Source organism: Lathyrus oleraceus, chromosome 7, assembly GCF_024323335.1.
Source record: "Lathyrus oleraceus cultivar Zhongwan6 chromosome 7, CAAS_Psat_ZW6_1.0, whole genome shotgun sequence".
Lineage (NCBI taxonomy): Eukaryota > Viridiplantae > Streptophyta > Magnoliopsida > Fabales > Fabaceae > Lathyrus > Lathyrus oleraceus.
Window position 1 is genome coordinate 242,237,433 of NC_066585.1, and position 8,268 is coordinate 242,245,700.

Here is an 8,268-nt window from a genome sequence, read left to right on the forward strand (position 1 = left end):
ATTCAGTAATAATAAAAATAATTGAAATTTTAGGATTTAATTAAAAGATTTGAGTTAAATGTTTATTTAATTAAAATATTTTAAAATAATTATTTAATTTGGATGATATTTATTAATAATAAAAAGAAACATATTTTTAACGTTCAAAATATTAACGGTAATATTATAATTGTTATTTTGTTTTATGTTAGAATAATTATTTAATTGGAATCATTTTTAATAAAAATAAATAACCAGATTATTTTAACTTTAGGAAATTTAACGGGATGTGAGAGTAAGTAGGAGGTGAACTACCCAAATGGAATTGGAACTATAAATTTTAAAAGGAGATTTGAGAAGGGATTAGTAGGAAGAACAAGACTTGTGAGAAAAATATTTGATCAAGGTAATAGGGGATTGCTTCTTGTAAGGTAATTTTGGATAGCAGGATGATGAGGGGTTCCCTCACCCTCTCATAAGTGTCAAGTCTCATCAGTGCCAAGGATCCTTGTATGTTAATCTATTTATATTCTACGACTTTGTGTTATGTATGTTTGTGTTCTTTTATATTCTGTGTTTTAGCCAAATGGAGTTTCCCTAACCCCTATTGTCACTGACCTATGTTAATATTTCAAAAGTGTTAATGTTATAAAATTGTATAGAATACATATTAATGATTTTGGTACAGATTGCTATTACATTGTAACCAAATGGGATTTGGGAAAATCTCATTTGGTAATTGTTTCTTTGTTGAACCAATAATGTTGATCGATTGAAATTTTGGTGACTAAATGGGATTTAGGAAAATCTCAATTGTTTACTCTTTTGTTAAATCATAAAGTCTGTCAATTGAAATTGGGTGACCAAATGAGATTTGGAAAAAAAAAATCAATTTTGTTTACCTTAGGATGAAATTGGTGATTTTGGAACATTGTACTTTCGGTGAAACTTAGAAAAAAAATTCTATAAATAATCTACTTGTAAGAAAAATACTTTTATTTGGTAAAAATCCTTCTTAAAAATTCATTTTTTTATATCAAATATTGTTTTTTTCGTTCAGACTCGCGTGGCGATATGGAGAAATAAAAAAATCGGAAAAAACTAAGTTAAAATGATTATTTTAAAGATTAATATTATTAATATTGAGTTAATAATTATGGTGATAATATTGAGTTAATAATCATTAAAATAAAATAATCATTTAAAAAAATAATATTATTAATATTGAATTAATAATTATTTTGATAATATTGAGTTAATAATTATTAAGGTAAAATAATTATCTTCAAATTAATATTGAGTTAATTATTATTATTAATATTGAGTTAATAATTATTTAGATAAATTAAGATTAAATAATTTTAAAAAATAATATTATTAGTATTGAGTTAAACCACCAACCCTTATAGTAGAGTTATCACTCGTGAAGGTTACCCTTTGGGGACCCTTTCGAATCTGTTAGTGTGATTTGGGTGTCTATAGAATAATATAACAACTTTGTTGAGGTGGAGTTGGTGCATTATAGCATTTCATATATTGAGAGTGATATTTGTGTTTGTATTGGTGTATGTGTTTGTGTATTAATCTTATTGTTACATTCGCTTGTCATCCCATTGCTAAATTTCACTGTTATTATTTGTAAGTGTATTCTCTCCCCTTCTTTATTTGTTGGATGATTTTGTTCAATGTTTGTACAGGTAATCAACATGAGTGATAGCTTGTGATAACTATGAGACAGCTTTGACGCCCTTTTAACTTTTATTGTTGTTATATTAGCCGAATAATGCTCTGATTTTGTAACACTCGAGTCGTATCGCAAGGACTCTTGAATTTTTAACCAAATGACCGTAACAATGAGAGGATTTTTAGGTTCAAAACCTAAATCGAAGATGATTACGGTAAAAACAAAATTGACAAATAAGTTAATCTACTGTATCAATTTATGACTTATCATACATTCCTATAATTTCAATTTCCTAAACGCATTCGATCATATTCGATTACAATACCAACTTGAAGGAGAAGAGCGATCCAAAACGCAACGGAATTTAAAATTTCTCCTTTAATGATCCTTACGAATGGGCATGATCGGTGATAGAATCGTTACCTCTTGTGGCGATTATAACTTTTGATGTAGATCTACGGAGTGATCACGAACGTTGAACAATGACAACGCCTCTACTCAGTCCATACGAATGAAGACTTTCAGTGAGAGAGAGAGAGAGAGAGAGAGAAACGAAATTGCAACTGCACAAATGCTTCTACACAAGGGTTCTATTTATAGAACCACTTGTGTGGGCTGCAAACTAAAAAGCTCACTCAAGTGTATGTGGCCCATATCTTATAATATGCCAAAATCACTTAAGCGTCTGGTACCTTACCATATTTTGTATTCTACTTAAGTACATTGTACCTTACGATGTTCTACAATTCACTTAAGGGCACCGTACATTACAGTATTCCTTAGTTACTTTATCTCTCATCAATTTGTCCTTTTGTGTGTGACCCTGTAGGTTTTCGCGGCATTGGCAATTATATTAAATCACGTATTTAACATAATAAACAGTGAACGGTATCTAGCAACACATCACTGCTACCAAAGACACGAAAATGTCATGTGATCTGACAAATCCTTATGTGATAATATTTATGTGTACAATTACCCTTTTGCCCTTATGTCTATATTGAACACAAGGCATAGACTGTGTCATCCTTGTCCAGTTCAACATTGGGCCCATAGACATTTATCCTGTTACGCAGGATGGGCAAATTCCATCTAGGTCACTCATGTCCCTTAGCATGTTTCGTGGAGTACCCATCAACTGTCTTTATGGTCATTCAATTACGAACAATGTTTGATCAGCAATAAGGCACTCGACTCTACATCTAGGGTCCATAGTGGTTTCAAGTCGAAGGGTGGTATACACCATTATCACCATGAGAATAACTTATGACACTTTGCATAACATTCTATATAGTATTCTCATAGCGGGTCAATCCAGTATAAATATTACTCTTAATATTTATACTTATGTTTAAGACTTGATAACTCCTTATCCATGATCCATGAGATGTGATCATCAGTCTATATACATAATAGTCTTAATGCTTTAATGTTATCCCACTTCACAATAAAGCTCGACTACGGATACTTTAAGAATAGTGTCATTATGTTTAATGTGATCTCATGATTAAGTCACACTTGATACATTAAACAGACTATCTATTCTAGGGACTTTATTAAACAAACATAATAAAGAAAAAAACCTTTTATTATTAATAAATAATTCGATACAAGTACCAAAAGTATTGGCCTCTAGGGCTTACACCAACACAACTAACAAACGCAATTGATATTATATGATGTGTGTTCCTAATTTACGAATTAAGCAAACGGATTTAAGTTGTTGTGAATCAAGCAAATGCGACTTAATCAAGCACGATAACAAAAAAGATACACTAACGTGATTATAGTTAATTAAGGATCATATATACAATAGAATTTAATCAACTCTATCCTATAAGCAACAATCAAATTAAGCAAACAGGTTTATAGGAAGAATTGAAAAGAAATCAAAATTAAACTGAAATTTATAAAAACCTGAAAGTGGAATTTGAATACAGCAGATCAGCCCTATGAAAATTAGCTCTCCATATAACTTGTATGCTCTATTCTCTATTTCGTGAATGTTGAATAATAAATCAGAAAACTATTAATTTGTTTAAATAGAGCAATGGAAACTAATTATGTGACTCTTCTGAACTCCGAATTTTCGATGACTTACACATAAAAGTTTTAGCTTATCCTCTCAGCTTTCCAACACATATTAGAACACGCCACTTACGCAACCAGCTCGATCGAAAAATTAAAATTTGTAACGGAAAAATATATTACACATATCCCTTACATCTGCAGCATTCTTGAGTGAAAGGAATTGTTTTTTTTGTTCTTTTTCATTAATCAGTATCCATATAAATACAATGACCGTATGTGACTAATATAAAAGCATATTGACTATACATCAATGATTTGCTTAAAATGGATTAGAAAGGTATTTCCTATTCTATGAATGTAAAATATACATATGTAATTACAAGAATAATCTAACAAATATTATAGTCTATCATACCCCCACAGTAGAAGCGGGAGGTTCCCGTACACTGAGGCTGGACAAAAAAATCATCAAAAAGTATGCACGAGTGCCCTTTAGTAAATATGTTAAAAATCTGATGATGGGATGGGACATGAAGAACTCAAGCTTGACCGCGAGCCACCTTCTCGCAAACAAAGTGAATATCTATCTTGATGTGCTTCGTGTGTTGGTGTTGAACGGTGTTATCGAAGAGGTATATGACACTGAAATTATCACAATACACCAACGTGGCTTTTGGGATCGGAAAATGTAGTTCCATGAGAAGATTTTGAATCCAGCATGACTCGAACACGACGTTGACTACCCCTCTATATTCAGCTTCAGCACTAGAGCAAGAGGGAGTAGGTTGTCGCTTAGATGATTGTGCGATAACATTATCACCAAGAAAGACACAATAACCAAATGTTGAGCGCCTTGTGTTAGGACAACCACCCCAATCAACATCAATGTATGAAGTAAGACTAGAGATGGATTAAGGGTACATATGTAAGCTGAAATTCATATTGCATTGTAGGTAACGCATAATGCAATTTAGAGCATTCATGTATTCTGTTTTTGGAGCATGCATGTGGAGGCATACATGCTAGACAACATATGAAATATTTGGTCGAGTGAATGTGAGATATTGTAAAGCACCTACAAGGCTCCGATAATGAGTGGGGTCCTTAAACGGAACACCTGATGAAACACTGAGTTTTTGTTTGGTGTCAACAGGTGTGGCAGACGGTTTGCAAGATGACATGCCGACCTGATCAATGATCTCTGCTGCATAATTTTTCTAACAAATAAAGAGACCACATGTATGTCTGGTTACTACAATGCCTAGAACATAGTTGAGAGGGCCCAAATCATTCATGACAAATTTTGAAGTAAGGAGAATCATGATGGATTTCTGAAGATTACTAGTGGATATGGTGAGAATGATGCCATCTACATATAGAAGAATGTATGTCATGTCCATGAATTTGCAGTAGATGAATAAGGAATGGTTGGTTTTGTTATGATGAAAGCATATGGTGGAGACATAGTCAACAAATTGTTGGTACCATGCTCGAGGAGTCTGTTTGAGGTCCTATAGTGATTTTTTCAAAAGACAGACATAGTCCGGATGAACAGGATTGCGGAAACTCATGTTCTAATGCATATAGACTGTCTCATGAAGATTGTCATGTAAAAAGTCATTATGGACATCTAACTGATGAATGGGCCATGAGTTTGAGAAGGCAATGTTGAGAATCGTTCTGATAGTTGTTGGTTTCACCATAGGGCTTAATGTTTCATCACAATCTACTCCATGAACATGTGTTTATAAGTGGGGGTAATACTTAACCGACAAGTCAGTTTTGTAGGGTTGAGTTAGTCTTAACCACACATTTTTAATGTGGTATCCGAGAGACCTAGGTTGCACTGCTTAGCCTATCAACCTTCTGATACCATGAAAGGAATTGTTTTTTTTGGTCCTTTTTCATTAATATGTATCCATATAAATCCAATGATCATGTGTGACCAATATATAAGCCTATTAATTATACATCAATGATTTTCTTAAAATATATTATGAAGGTATTGCCTATTCTATGAATGTAAAAGATACAAATGTAATTACAAGAATATTCTAACAAATATTCTAGTCTATCATTGAGGTCAAAGTTTTTGAACTCAATGTTTCCTTCATTGTCAATTGAGGGTGAACGGTACTCGAGCTTCGCAAGTTTTTCGATTGTCATCGTATGGTATGAGTTCTTCTAGTACGAATTTCAGATCCTCAAGAGGGGTATACTCAGTGAACTTGAATGTAATCGATGGATCCATCTCGTTGAAGTAAACAAATCTGATATTCCAAATGATGTTCATTCTGATGTAATGTAATGGTGTAAAAAATAATATGGGAGCATCATATGTATACAAGTTTTAGACCAATATGAACCTCGTGATTCATATCTTGTACCAAGGTGCATTAGGAGATGCATCTCTAGAATCATCCTATTTATAGCTTTTTAAAATAGTTTGGGTGCATTTTGAGATGCATCTCCGGAACCACCTAACACAATAGGAACTCAGAAACAGTGAGAAATAAAACCTGTTTTGGAAAGAAAATTATTGAAAATTAAATTTCTTTGAAAAATGTATATGTTTGACATCATCAATATTACATACAAACTCTAAAATGAATTTAAACAAGTGTCACCATCTAAATTTATATCTATGGATGATACGGTCTTTAACTTTTGTTTATTTTATTCTCTCTCAATATCGCTCAACTTTGCGAACTCTTGCATCCTTTTCAAAAAATGATCCGGCCAAATCTTCGCTTTTATGGATGAACGAGTTGTCCACTCAGAAGATGTCAGTAGAATAGAGCATCCCGATTTCAAATAAACTTGAACAAAGTGTCGTGAGTTTTAAATCCATGTGAAACACATAATACGATCATTTGGATTTGCATATGGGGTAGTGTGCAATGGAAAAATGTTCCTGAGAAACCGTATCTTATCAGATCAATACACACCTTTCATACGCATTTTCTATAAGATAACTCATTTCACGGAAGTGCGTCCATTTATCCTCCGGTACCGGTCCACCCATGCAAGAAACAAGAGATTCATAAATTGCATCATAATTTATTTTTGTCCCGTATAGTCGTGTGTATGATTCTCTATGCCCCTTTAACTCTTTGATCAGTTAGTGATGGACAAGTGTATGATCCTCTTCTCCTTTACCAAGCAAAGCAGAAACAACTCGAAAACTACACTTTTTGTCACCCGTAATATTGATGATCCGTTCAATGTAGTTGTGCATAAAAAGTGGCATCTCGTCGATGAACTGGATTTTTGGTATAGGCAGTGAAGGAGGTGGTTTGCTAATGTGAGATCCTTTGAAAATGTTTTTTTGAGATTTTGGAGTTGGAGAATCCGAAAATGTTTTATCAACATGTTCAAAATAGGATGGATATCGCATCGTTGAATTGTCACTCTGTGTTGATTTGACCTTCTTAGGGGCACCTTTTGTTTTTACCAGTTGAGAATGTGGTTTCAAATCAGTTGTTTCTGGATAAGCAATTTTCCTCAGTTACTCTTTGATGTGGTGTTTCATATTGTCATCGGCTTTCAAAAATCTCTCTTGCATCACTTTCCATTCGGTCAAGATAGATACATTCAATTTATCGTCCTTCATCACACCATCATCATCAAACCTTAGCCTTTTCAAGTGAGTAAAAATTGCATCCATTTCTATCATACAATCAAGTTTCACCTTTTTCGAAATTAGACAAATACATGGGAGCCCATATGATTTCCTTAGTGTACAGCCATATTTTGTGTTATCGGAACATACATTCTCTGCTTGTTTGGCTTCATGAAAAATAAAATTCAATTCGGCTTGAGATATGTTGTCGGGCAACTGAGAATAGAGTTTCTTGTCTTTGAATCTGTGTTCCAACATTGTGATGCTGCGACCAAATGATGTTTGTATCTTATTATGTTGATTTTGGATCATTTGGTTCATAGAGTCTCAATCCCTAAAAAGAACACTCTTATTATTTCCCAACCAATTCTTCAATGTCGCATGGGAAGACTCGACTCGGTTTGTTGTTGTATTTCCAAGGTGTCTAACCTGATCGGTCCAAGCACAAGCAACGTTTTCCTTCACCTGGTATAGAATTATACTTTTAAAATATTTCAATAAACCTAGATATTTCTCACACACCCTTCTGAATTGTAAAATAGCATTGTCATATAATTCTTTTGTAGAATAATTAATTATCACGGTCCATGCATCCTTTATTATTTCCTCTATGACGCTTGCTTTGAAGGTTATTATGTATTCTCCCTTAATTTATTTCTTCCCTACCGCGAGTTTAACTCTACTTCTCACATTCTTTGTATTGTGATACCTACAAAATAATGGGTAAGAATTATGAAATACCTTTGCAGCTGAATTCATCAAGGCAATATCGTGGTGTGTGACAATGACTTCAGGCATATTTTCTTTGTCTTTCAATATTGTCCTATAGACTTCTAAAGTCCAAGATACATTTTCCTCTTTCTCACTCTCCAAAAATGCAAACCCAATATAAAAAGTCATCTTCGTAGAGGTGATACCAACAATTTCCAATAGTGGAACCCTATACTTGTTG